Source organism: Lissotriton vulgaris, unplaced genomic scaffold, assembly GCF_964263255.1.
Source record: "Lissotriton vulgaris unplaced genomic scaffold, aLisVul1.2 SCAFFOLD_410, whole genome shotgun sequence".
Lineage (NCBI taxonomy): Eukaryota > Metazoa > Chordata > Amphibia > Caudata > Salamandridae > Lissotriton > Lissotriton vulgaris.
This window is the reverse complement of record NW_028244089.1, coordinates 1135279-1148160: the sequence shown is the minus strand read 5'-3', so window position 1 is coordinate 1148160 and position 12882 is coordinate 1135279. Positions and strand designations below refer to the sequence as shown.

General features: G+C 46.6%; 1 protein-coding gene and 1 pseudogene across 2 annotated transcripts in view; one reads left to right on the top strand and one right to left on the bottom strand.

Annotated features, from left to right (window-relative positions):
* Positions 1–12882, top strand: part of NCKIPSD (NCK interacting protein with SH3 domain) — a 312878-nt gene that overhangs the window by 152392 nt on the left and 147604 nt on the right. The window lies entirely within an intron of this gene.
* LOC147668154 (uncharacterized) lies at positions 280–8902 on the bottom strand (annotated as a pseudogene).

The following is a 12882-nucleotide window of genomic DNA, read 5'->3' as shown; positions in this document are numbered from 1 at the left end:
TTCCCTCACTCTATCTACTAGACTGTTCCAGCGCATGCCAGGGAAACCCAACCACGCACATTCTGTGCTAGAGAAACCCTGCGTCCAGGTCCTGATCGCAGCCCAACGACCCCACCTGGAGACGGTCGAATGCCCCAAGACCCACACACGCGACCCTGTCAAAAGAAAAGACACGATTCACTTTCTTACTTTTATTGACATAACGATTGCACAACACAAAACACATCACAAAATGTAGACTTAAAGCTAGCACCATTGACTAAACACTGCACACCAATATTTACAACAGAAATGACACTGCAAATTGTGGCACCGCCAGCTGGCTCAAGGGCGGATATACCGCTTGTAGCAAAGGGACTCCCAGCGTCCCACTTTTTGAACACTTGCTGGCAGCATGCCTGCTTTGAAGGCCGCAGTCGCTGCCCCTATTCTGAAAGAGTGGCTAGAAAACTTCTTCCCCTGGCCCAACAGTCCTGCTCTGCCGAGGCATGCCAACATGATTTAGTCCATTTGGTACCTAGTGAGCGGGCTTAGGTCTGCATGGATCAGGAGGTAACCTTGTACAGCTGGCCGCTCGGCAAGGTATGCCTGCAGGACTGACACTGGACAATATCTACGGTCCCCGAGGGGGCCAACACAATAACTGCCCCTTTCCCCGCTTGGTCAGTCTTAGATCTCCTGAGGGTGATGGTGAGGCTCCCATCTAAGCTGATGTCTGCCACCCCTAGGGCGTCCCCTGAGCTGTCGTTCCTGGAGCGTGCCACTATCTCGCTGCTCCGGAAGGCTCCAAAGAAAGCTAAGCAAAAGGCCGCCGCAAACAGGGAGCATTTGGACAGCTTGACGCCGCCGTGAGGGAAACGGCTCCAGGCAAACTTACCTGCGGACCTGCGGACTACCGCTCCCAGCAGCCCCGGAGAGGGCGTGACACTTCTCCTCGCGCCCGGAGGCGCTACAAAAGCTCCGAGCGCCGAGAGCTCCTGGGGGGCATTTGGACAGCTTGACGCCGCCGTGAGGGAAACGGCTCCAGGCAAACTTACCTGCGGACCTGCGGAGTACCGCTCCCAGCAGCCCCGGAGAGGGCGTGACACTTCTCCTCGCGCCCGGAGGCGCTACAAAAGCTCCGAGCGCCGAGAGCTCCTGGGGGGCATTTGGACAGCTTGACGCCGCCGTGAGGGAAACGGCTCCAGGCAAACTTACCTGCAGACCTGCGGACTACCGCTCCCAGCAGCCCCGGAGAGGGCGTGACACTTCTCCTCGCGCCCGGAGGCGCTACAAAAGCTCCGAGCGCCGAGAGCTCCTGGGGGGCATTTGGACAGCTTGACGCCGCCGTGAGGGAAACGGCTCCAGGCAAACTTACCTGCGGACCTGCGGACTACCGCTCCCAGCAGCCCCGGAGAGGGCGTGACACTTCTCCTCGCGCCCGGAGGCGCTACAAAAGCTCCGAGCGCCGAGAGCTCCTGGGGGGCATTTGGACAGCTTGACGCCGCCGTGAGGGAAACGGCTCCAGACAAACTTACCTGCGGACCTGCGGACTACCGCTCCCAGCAGCCCCGGAGAGGGCGTGACACTTCTCCTCGCGCCCGGAGGCGCTACAAAAGCTCCGAGCGCCGAGAGCTCCTGGGGGGCATTTGGACAGCTTGACGCCGCCGTGAGGGAAACGGCTCCAGGCAAACTTACCTGCGGACCTGCGGACTACCGCTCCCAGCAGCCCCGGAGAGGGCGTGACACTTCTCCTCGCGCCCGGAGGCGCTACAAAAGCTCCGAGAGCCTCCCGCCGTGCGGGACGCGCGCGGGCGGCGCCGGGCGGAGCCCGGGCAGAGGGCGGGCCGTCTTAGGCCGTCAGCGGCCGGAGGTGGACGGGACGGGTCCAGTCCCCTAACGTTGCCATCAACATAAGGTATTTGGTAGTCCTCTCCGAGTGACTTTGTGTTTTGCCAACCATTCTAAAGACTATTGGATCGGGAGAAAACCAGACTGTTACTATCAGCTATTGTTGCTGTTGCTTCACAGACTGTGGGACCACGTATATTTTATCTTAGGTACCAGGTATTTGCTAACTTATAAATTGATTGCTGTAGTTCTTACACTTCGATTTATGAGGTGATAACAACTACAGTTACTACTTTCTCCTACCTACCGCAAATAAGTATGTCTCCACGGGGAAGTCGCAGCAGAACTGCAGCTGCCGGGGGCAGTAGTAAAGTTAGCAAAACGGGTCCTATTGACAATTTTATAATCAAGGCCAATGATGCCATAAATCAAGGTATATCCCTTTTGGAACGTAGGGTCTCACAAGATCTTGCTCATGCAAGACGCTCTTCCTTGGGACTTATTGCTTCTGCTACTACTCCCATTCAGGTTCTAGCTGTTAATAACAATAGATCTTTACTGAACATGTGTGTTGATGTTCATACCATACCCAATGAAGTAAATCTATCTGCTTCCATTCCCCTGATTGATTCCGATACAGACACTAGCCTAGACTTGGAGAAGACCCCTGACCTACATATGACTCCCTCACCTGAAATTATATCAGCAGAGAATGTTAGGGAAGTAAGGGGCAGACGTGAGGGCGCTATTCAAAAATTACAACATAACCAAAGCGCACCCACGTCAAAAGCCCCTAGGGTCAGTAAACACCAAGGGGAAGAAACTAGTACCAACCCCAACTCAAATATAAGCAGGACTGTGGACACAGCTAACAATCGCCATGAGTATGAGGCTGGGAAAGGAAAAGAAACGGAACACCTGGAAGGGTTAGCAGTAAAGGATGGTAGATCGATCGACCCTACTGAATTAATGAATGACTATATATTGGCAAAACTGGGTGAACTTCTTGGTATTTATCTATCCCCTATCGAAAGTAGGCTCACCCGGATAGAAAAGCATCTAGCAGAACTAACCAGGCCAACTAAGAGCTTAGCTAAAGTAACCGTTGCAAAAGACACAAGTCAACCCACTCCTAATCCAGCAGTGGGTCCCGATTCGAATGTCTCTCAGGTATTATTTACAAATACAGTTAACCCACCCAAACCTGCCCTAGCACCACCGAAGGGGATAAGTGTCAGCCAACCAACAGCGAAATGTAACAAGGCAGCCCCTGTAATAAGGAAGGATAATATCACAAAACATGTAAATGTCCCTATGATGGGCCAGCCCCCAAATTCTGGAGGTGGTTCCATCCAGGCCCAACCACTACAAAAAACATCTAGACATGCTCCTTCCCGCATTAATTTACCACCTGAATGCGGGGCCTATGTCCTTGTTCTAGTTAATGTATCCAAACTAAGGAAGGACCAAGAAGAAATTCCCACATCTCTTAAAAACAAAACCCTACATTGGTTAATTGCAAATTGCAATTTCCCAATAGAAGGTGCAAGAGAAATTATCAATACTCAGCGGGTGGGCTGGATAGGCCCACTCAGGAAAAAGTTTGAGGGTGACTGTGTTATAATTAAATTTAAAAACCCACAGTGGGCAGAGAAAACACTAGCAAGCGCCCCACCACCCTCAACTCGGGAATTCAATACTACACTCCTTCCCTTAGGGTATTTCTATAGACATTTGATACCCCAGAACCAAGTCATGGAGAGCAATCCCATCACCACCTTTCAAGATTTGAATTTTGGTGCAAGATTCAAATCGCCGCTCTTCTTACAAAATCAGGATTTTGGTCATTTGAATGGCCATAATAATTGGCGGAACCAAATGCCAAACCAGATGCCAATGTTAGTATCCCCTAGTTACCCTCCGCACCACTTTCAATTCCCAAACATGCAGCAAGCTAACCATTATAGAGATAGATCCTATCCTGCCCCTGACCTTCATCTATTCCAACCATCATTCGAAGCGAGGTCAACATTTAACATCCCTACCTATAATCGTTTTGACTATTTTTCCAACCTAGATGAACAGGACTGACTGTATATAATGCCAACAAAAGATACTGATAGCCTAACTACAGTTAATATACCAGAGGTTCCGGTTGTACATGCTCAGGCTATGGGTGATACTGAAGAAATCCTGGACCTAATGCCTGTTGACGACAATCAACCTGCAGTTGTTAATATCATTTCTGAAAAAACAGGGAGTAGCTGTACTAGGGTTAGGCCAAGTAACCGTCGCAATACTCATGGGCTAACAATCTTAAGTTGGAATGTTGCAGGATTAGAATCCAAATTATTGGATCCTGCATGGATTAAGATAATTAATGATGCGGATATTGTTATGTTTCAGGAAACATGGGCTGTTGGTAACTTGTATATTGAGGGCTATCACTGCTTTAGTTTAACATCGCCGAAACCATGTTTTGGCCGAGCGGTGGGTGGTCTTTTCATCGGGATCAAGATTCTTGCAGGTGGTACAATTGGAAACCTGCAATATGATGGTCCGGCAAACCCCAACATCCAGATTCTTGAGTATAAATTGAAGTCAAAGACCACAATCTATTTAATAAATTTTTATAACAATGATTTTTATTATGTACCAAACAAGAACCTTTTGGCATTATCTAATGTTTTAAGAAATCTGGAATGTTCCCTTGCAGTAGACAAAAAGTCATGTATATTAATAGGGGGTGATTTTAACGCAAAATTAGCAGGGAGTGCTGGATCTGTTAATCACGTTTATTATGACCCAGCAGAGCGTAGGGGTTTTGAACTATCCAAACTACTCACTGAATTTGACTTAGATGATGCTTTGAGTGTAGGACATAATTATGACTCCCATCACGCTCCTACATATATTGGTGGGAACAGTAGTTCCACTATTGATTACGTTTTTATGTCACCACTGTTAATAGATTGTATAGTGGAAACTTCTGTCTTACAAACACCCTTTAGCGATCACAATCCATTGGTTGTAATTTTGGATCTTGCCCCAAGCCCGATTTTCGAAAATTTAAATGGTGCAAGGGACATTACCCCATCAATTGATGGCCTGCGGTTAAAATGGAGGGGGGTGAATTGTGAGGCTATTTTAACAAATGTACAATTGCTATTTCCACATTTGATTGACTCTTGTAAAGTTTTAAGTAATAATTATGATCAATTAATTGCTGATTTTGAATCCTTGTGTTCAGCCATCAAAACCCTTTTGTCTGTTCCACTACCCATAGAAGGTAAAGAGCCAAGATGGTTCGATTCAGCATGTTCCCTGGCAAATAGAGAACTAAGAAAGGCTCTCTCCATGAAACCTAGGTGTAAAACAACCGTTCAGTTAGCTAGGAAACAGTACAAAGCTACAATATCAGAACGGAAGGCTAATTTACTTTCCGACCAATGGGACTCTTTGGTAATCAGCGCAAACTTGGGTGGTAGCGGCCCATTCTGGTCATCTGTTAGAAAAACACGGGAAATGGGAAAGAAACTCACCCAAATCAGTTGTAACATAACAAGTGCTGCATGGGAGACCCATTTTTCTAACATCTATGCAGCCCCTAAAGAGGAGTATTCTCCATCTATTTCTGACCAATCAGGGGGTCTATTAATTTTAGAGCATGAAATTAGAATAGCCATAAAAGAGAGTCTGGGAAATAAAGCACCCGGACCAGATGGTCTCCCTATTGACATCATTAAACATGATGTTGATTTGTGGACACCCATATTTCTTAATGTTTTTAACAGTTTACCAAAAACAGCCATGCCAACTACTTGGGCCACCAGTATTATTGTCCCTATCTACAAAAAGGGAGATAGGTCTGATCCAGCGAACTATCGCCCTATCTCCCTTTTGGATAATACTTTGAAAGTATTGGGTCGTATAATCTTTCATAGAATACTGGACTGGGCGAATGACACTGACTTTTTAGATCCATGTCAGATGGGGTTCCGTAGTGGGGTAGGAACAGTGGAGCAATGCCTAAACTTAAAATTGATAATTGACAAATATAGTGTTGCCCGCTCCTCCCCCACTTACCTTGCATTTATGGACCTCTCGTCCGCCTTTGATCTTGTTAATAGATCAAAGCTTTGGTCCATTCTCTCAACTAATGGTCTTGATGACACTCTGGTAAATTTCCTAGCCTATCTCCATACGGACCTGAAAGCACGGGTACGTATCGGGATGGGCGGAGAGGTATCAGGAGCCATTGAGATAGGAAGGGGGGTGAGACAGGGGTGCGTTTTAGCACCCCTGTTGTTCATCATTTATATTAATGGCTTATCCACCTGTCTGAAAAAAGTTACCACAGATGTCCCATTTGTTTCAGGGAAACCACTTCCAGTACTTTTATATGCAGACGATGCGGTGCTAATGGCCCGCACTCCTAATGCCCTTCGTCTGCTTGTACATAGTTTTGTTAAGTTCATGGAGGATCTGGATTTAAAGGTCAATTTTAAAAAATCTTTTATTATGTCCTGTGGCCCTGGCAAAAAGAAACTTAATACCATCCAGTTAGGCACAGATAAATTGATATCTGTCCCTAAATTCCCATATTTAGGGTTGGTTTTCGCTGCGAACGGCTCGTGGAGTGGGCATATGGCCCACGCCACGAGCAAGTTCTCGAAAGCCAACAACTCTGTTCTAAGTCTCCCGCGCCCAAAGAAAATAGGTGCCACTAGGGCTATTTTAAAGATTTTTAAATTACAGTGCGCACCTGTTGCCACGTATGGAGCGGAGGTATGGGGATCAAGAAACAGTCCATGCATCCAAAGTGAGGAGAATCGCTTCTGCAGGAAAGTGTTGGGTGTACCAATCTCCTCATCAACCTTCATCTGTCATAGTGAACTAAACACTCCATATATTAGTGATTTTATTAGAGCAAGACCGGCACTCTTTTGGATCAGAATCTGGCAGAATGAAGCTGCTGCTCTTACTCAGAATATTATAAAGGACTGTCTAAGTAGCGACCATGGAATGAGAATTCCATGGTTGTCTGAAGTTTTAAAATCTTTGAATGAAGTTGGCAGAGGAACCTTGTTTAATGATCCCACAACTATAGAACTGCAGGACAAAGTTCAGGTTAAGAACGCACTATATGCACTTTACAACAATGAAAGGCTCAGAAGCGAATCACAAAAATCAACTGTAACGAAATATATAGGCAATGGTTTGTGTGGACCGACTTTGCCGCCCTATCTCTCGCTGCCTATGACCAGCTGGGAGAGATCATTGTTGTTTCGTTTAAGGGCAGGAACAGTAACATTTATGTTGTCATTTCCACTAGGACATTGTCACAGTGTTGATTCTACCTCATGTCCCTGTGATGGCGTGAGCACTCAGGATGATTTGCACTTTTTATTTTTCTGTAAATTTTATTCTGTGTATATCAAATGGTTTTTAACTCCGTATTTTAAAAAATCCAGACCACTGACTCTTCAAGACTCATATAACATGTTAATTGCCTTGGATAGTGATGAACTGGCTTTTCGTGTCAGTTCTTTTTTAAGACTGGCTATACGAGCACGCAAAACGATGGAAAACCCATGAGTATGATAAATCAGCTTTGTTAACATTACTATGGAAATTAGCATATTGTTTTTAAAACACATTGTATTGTCACTGCATAAAAGGGTACGTCATATGTATATTGATTTTTAATTACTATTTGTATGTTTAATTACTTTATTTTTGTTGATGAATTATGTTCGGTACTTTTATGAATTTTAAGGAATTCGAATAAAGGTCTTTTGAACTTGAACTTGGAGGCCTCGAACTGTGAGTGTGCCACTGCATGCAGGACATCTAGCATGGATTTTAACACATGGAAGTCAATAGGAGACCTGTTGTCGGGGACCCTAGGTTCGTCCCTAGCCCAGCCCTTCAAAGCTGCCCTGATGACAAAAGACTTAGCCGGATCCCGAGCCACTCAATCTGGCATCATGACTAACAGCAGCCAGGTGGCCGTAGACCCAGGAGTGAGATTTACCCTGCTTCTTAGCCCAAACAACAAAAGCCTGCACCCTGTCCTCAAGAGTCAATGGTGACAGGCCCATGTCCTCAATTGCTTTGTAGAAATTCGCCAGGTGACACCCGTACCGCCTTCTCGTACCTGGGGCCAGCGATCTCTCCCCTAAAGCTCTTAACTCCTGCTCCACTCCAAGATGCGCCAGAGTGCTGGAGGGAAGGGGGTCATCTCTGCTCTCGCCCGCGGGCAAGCCGCCCGGAAACGGTCCCACTGGAAACGAGAAAGAGCATCAGCTGCCACATTCTTAACCCCCGCAATGTGCCTAGCCCTGAATTCAATGTTGCAGCGCAAGCTCCTATTTGCAAGCTCCCTCAGCAAACAAAGGACCAACGGGCAGCTGGCTGTTTGCCCGTTGATGGCCTGCATGACCGCCATATTGTCTGACCAAAAGAGGACCTTTCTATCGGACAGGGGACCGGGCCAGAGGTGCAGGGCAATGACAATGGGGAAAAGCTCGAGCACTGTGATATTGGAAGTGATGCCACGCTTGCGCCAGGCGTTGGGCCATTCCTGCGCACACCAGTGTTCGCCCAGAATAGCGCCAAAGCCCTCCCTTCCTGATGCGTCTGTAAACAAGCTGATTTCAGGACTGTCTACCCAAGGAGACCGCCAGATCACCGTCCCGTTAAAGTCAGACAGGAACTCTGCCCACATTACCAGGTCCTTCTTCAATCCAGTAGACAATCTTACAAAATGATGACGTTTGTCCACCTTTGCCGTGGCTCTGGCTAATCTTCTGGCAAACACACGGCCCACAGGAATGACTCTGGCTGCAAAATTGAGCTTGCCCAGTAGGCTCTGGATGACCCCAAGAGGTGCTTTGTCCCTACCTAGCAAATCCTGAATGTCCTGTTTCAAGTCCTGCACCTTCCCGGCCAGGAGTCTCGACACGCTCTCAACTGTGTCTAACTCTATGCCCAGAAATGTGAGAACCTGTGCCGGGCCCTCTGTCTTGCCAGGTGCCAAAGGCACTCCCAGGTGTTTAGCCAGATCCATGAAGCAATGTAGGCCTTCACTGCATTCCTTGGCCGGCCACCGCCGCCTGTCCTGTGTCCCATTGTCTTCCAGGCTTCTTGTGACCTCTTCCAGGCTTCTTGAGAGAAACGGGAAGCACCAGGGCTCCCACGCTCCCCACAGCCAATCACAATGCTGCAATGTGGAATGCAGCGTTGCGATTGGTCTGAGCTCCATGACACAGCGCTCAGCCAGGGGCTCCATGCAGGCTGTAATGCAGCCTGCACGGAGAACAGGGAAGGTGCGCACTTATGAGCCATTGCGCACGTAGTAGTGTTCTACTACTCCTCCCTTGCTCTGCAGCCCCACCCCGCCCCCTCACGCACGCTGCCGCCGCAGCAGGAGGACAAAATAAAATGAGAAAAACATTACTTTATAATCATTTTTTTTCCTTTCTTTTGCTGCTTCCTGGCAGTGGGGCGACGCTCCTCTGCCTTAATGGAGGTGCTGCCACTGGCTGATTTGCCTTTGTTGGTTGAAATCAGGGGTCTTAATGTCAGCCTTTCACACTAGTCAATAGCTTCCCTTTGTTATGAGCTTAGATTCAGGTCTTCAATGCAGGCAACTAACAGCAGTTAAAGCCCTAAGCTGAGAGCAAAAACATCGAATTTGTGAATGTGTTCATGGTCCATAATGCCTACACCGAATGATAACCCTTTTCCCTCTCTGGACACTTAGTTGTAAGTCTTAACTGTGGCCCTTTTACTGTTAGTTACAGACTGCATTAGAAGCAATCTGATTGGCTGTCCACTCTCAGCATTTCAGTGAATGGCTAATGCGCTTTACCCACTGCTCAGTAAACTGTTTTACTTATTTCAACAGCCCTGTCGGTTTACATGCACTTTAAAAGATGAATCTCTTTTCAGTGCATTGAGGGGGTCTCTGAGGGCACAGGGTAAAGGTTTAACTCCGTAAGTAATTCAGTGTATCACAGACAGGCTGCGAATAAAGGGAGGTGTAACAGAGTCCTTCTCTGAACATAAGTAAGGACGGTGGTTCCTTCTCTGCATAGAAGGCCACAGATAATGGAGAGCGGAGTGAGTATTTTGTTGAGAAGCTCCAAAGGTGACAGGGAAGGCATAGATGTCGAACAAGATGGGCCACAACCCCTCCATGTCCTGAGTAAGTTCATGGGGGTCTGTGTCAACATGCAGAACTAGCTTGTCCACCACAACCTTGTCATTAGTAGTTTCCGAACCAGTGGTCAACATGTTGTTTATGGCTGAAGTCCCACACCAGAAACAAAATGTTATTTTGGAGGGGTCCCGTGTTTCAACGTCACCATTATAGACCTTTATTCTCTGGTTTGTAATTATTATGCTTGCTGATGGGCGTTCGACAGATGTGGTAGATTTAGTGTTGTGAGACTATGTGCACTAGGACCCTTGCAGTTCTGGGTGGACTTAACAAGGAATCTCGTAACTTGCTGGGAGGTGTTAGGGTGTGGTTATTAACGGTTATGACATAATGGGAGTGCAGTGTGTGATTGTATATGGAGGAATAAATACATACAATACAGAGCTCCGTGTGAGGGTATTCATTGTGCATACTCCCGAATTAGGGAGGACGCTGCAACAGATGACGAGTTGGAGAATCTGTGCTCAAAGAAATGAGACTGCTCTTCCTGGTGCATGCCACGTGTGCCCAAAGTGGTGAGAAGTAGTTTGAAGTTGTCATGTGTGGAATAGAAGCCCCAGTTCCAGCCCATATACATCCCTCAAAGAAGTTGAAGGTTGAGCGGAGGAGCGCAATCGAGAAGCTCACCAGAAACCAACTGGTAAGGCCGAAAGACGAGATATTGTGCCACGTCATAACACAGATCCATCATCATTACAAAGCGTAACGCTTAAGGCAGCTTCAACTAGGTACGATGCAAAAAGCTCAACGCAACACTGATGAAGTGCTAGAGATGGAACCGTCACCCATCATTAAAAAGGAAGACTACAGCAAAGTCAACCAAGCGCGAGAAACCGAAAACTCACCGTCAAGGAAATAGGATGCGCCATACGACCTCCGAACGGGCATGGCGGTCCAAGCACAAGGCAAGTGCTTACAGTAAGCTGTAGATTCAGGTGCACCGCAAAATCTGTCTGAACCGCATATGCTCTCAACTGCAGTAGAAAAGAGCACAAAATACGATGCACTTGTGTTTCTGAAACCACCACCCACATTCAACCCTGCCAAGAAGCAGAATAATGGCGCCAGGTGGACTGCGAGGATCGAGAAGTTTGATGACCTAATAAACACCCTATAAGTAGATAATAAGAAAATCATTAAATATTTAAAGAATATTGCCGGTGATGGAGTGAAAGAAGTGCTCAAGAAAATCTCAGAGTGATGCATTATCATACCAAGGAAGCTTTAGAAGGCAAGTTCAATCCAGTGGGGAATGTAGACTATGAAAGGTGCCTTTTCAATCAAGCCCGACATAAGCTGGTGAAACAATGGATGAGTTTGTTGAGACTTGATGTGATAACCGAACACTACAAGTTTAGTGAATTTAATGATGAAGAATCCATATGTCTCCGAGTCATTGATGGCTCTTTCAGAAGACACATGTTGAGCGAGACACTCAACTTAGAGAAAGTACTAATAGCTGCAAGGGCTGGGAAAAGAACGGAAAGACAAGATGCTGTTATGGAAGCTGGAACAATGAAAAGTGAATCAGTGTTGGTCTTGAAAAGTGAGCATAAGCACAGGGTAGATGCATTCAAGTCGACGCCGCCAAAGAAAAAAAAGCTGGGCGTTTTGGTGTGGGTTTTCATTACCCCATGAAGGCAAATATCCAGCCATAGGACAAACGTGCAAAGGTTGCAGTAAAGAAAACCACTTCATAATGGCTTGCAAATCGAAAAAGAAACCACATGCTTCACAGTGAGAAGAGAGAATGGACGCCAGAAGGATCCAGTAGCATTCTCACAACACCCACAAAGCCAAAAAGGGACATCAGTTACAAGAGATGGAAACCAGACGTTGTCGATCGTCCTTAAGTTCATCCTATAAAGGCTCGTAAACGTCATTACCGCTTAGGCATGGCCAGTTATTGCTCAAGGTACATTTGTCACTTTGCTGTGGTAGGTGCCCCATTGAGAGACTTGACAAAACAAGTTATCCCTTTCCAATGCAAAATTGTCAATAAAAAGATTTAAACAACAAGATGTCCCTTTCCGTTGGTCTGCTGAATATGATCAAATCTTCAAAAGAATAAAACATGCGATTGAAAATGCGACTGAGATGACCTACTTTGACTCAGAGTTACACATTGAGATCATGGCCGATGCGAGCCCGGGGGCGATCCATGCTCAATTTAATGGACATCCGAATGCTCAGAGACACATTTACCCTGTGCCAGTCGAAGGCTGCCTGACCCAGAACAAGCCTATTCTCAGCCAGAGAAGGAGAGCCGAGCTGTAGTGAGAGCCTGCAAACATTTTCATGTGTTTCTATACAGAAAACATTGCACTGTCGTTACAGAACACCAAGCTCTGCTCATTATTTTTGGAAAATCGAAAGCCAAGGTGTCTCTTTCCATTGAGTGGTGTGGATTGCGACTGCAAGAGTATGACTTTACAATTTTATACAAGCCAGGTAAAGACCAGAACCCTGTTGATTACTTTACGCGAGTACCGTTACAGCTACACAGTTCAACATCCAAAACTCCTGAGGAATACATTGACTTCATTATGAGGTCCACCACGCTAACAGCCCTATCCATTGAACAGATCATTGCTGGTACTAATGCTGATAAGAACATGCTTATCCTCAAAAATATAATTTCAACTCAGTTGCGAAAGAGCATGCTCAACCTTTTGCTGATGAAAAAATGTACAGGTTGACTGTCCGTTTCCAAGGAAGGTGTTGTATTGAGAGGCCCCCGATTTGTCATACCTGAGAGCCTAAGACAGCAAGTCATTGAACTAGCCCATGAAGGAATTTGTGGCATTGTAGCCACCAAATGAGTC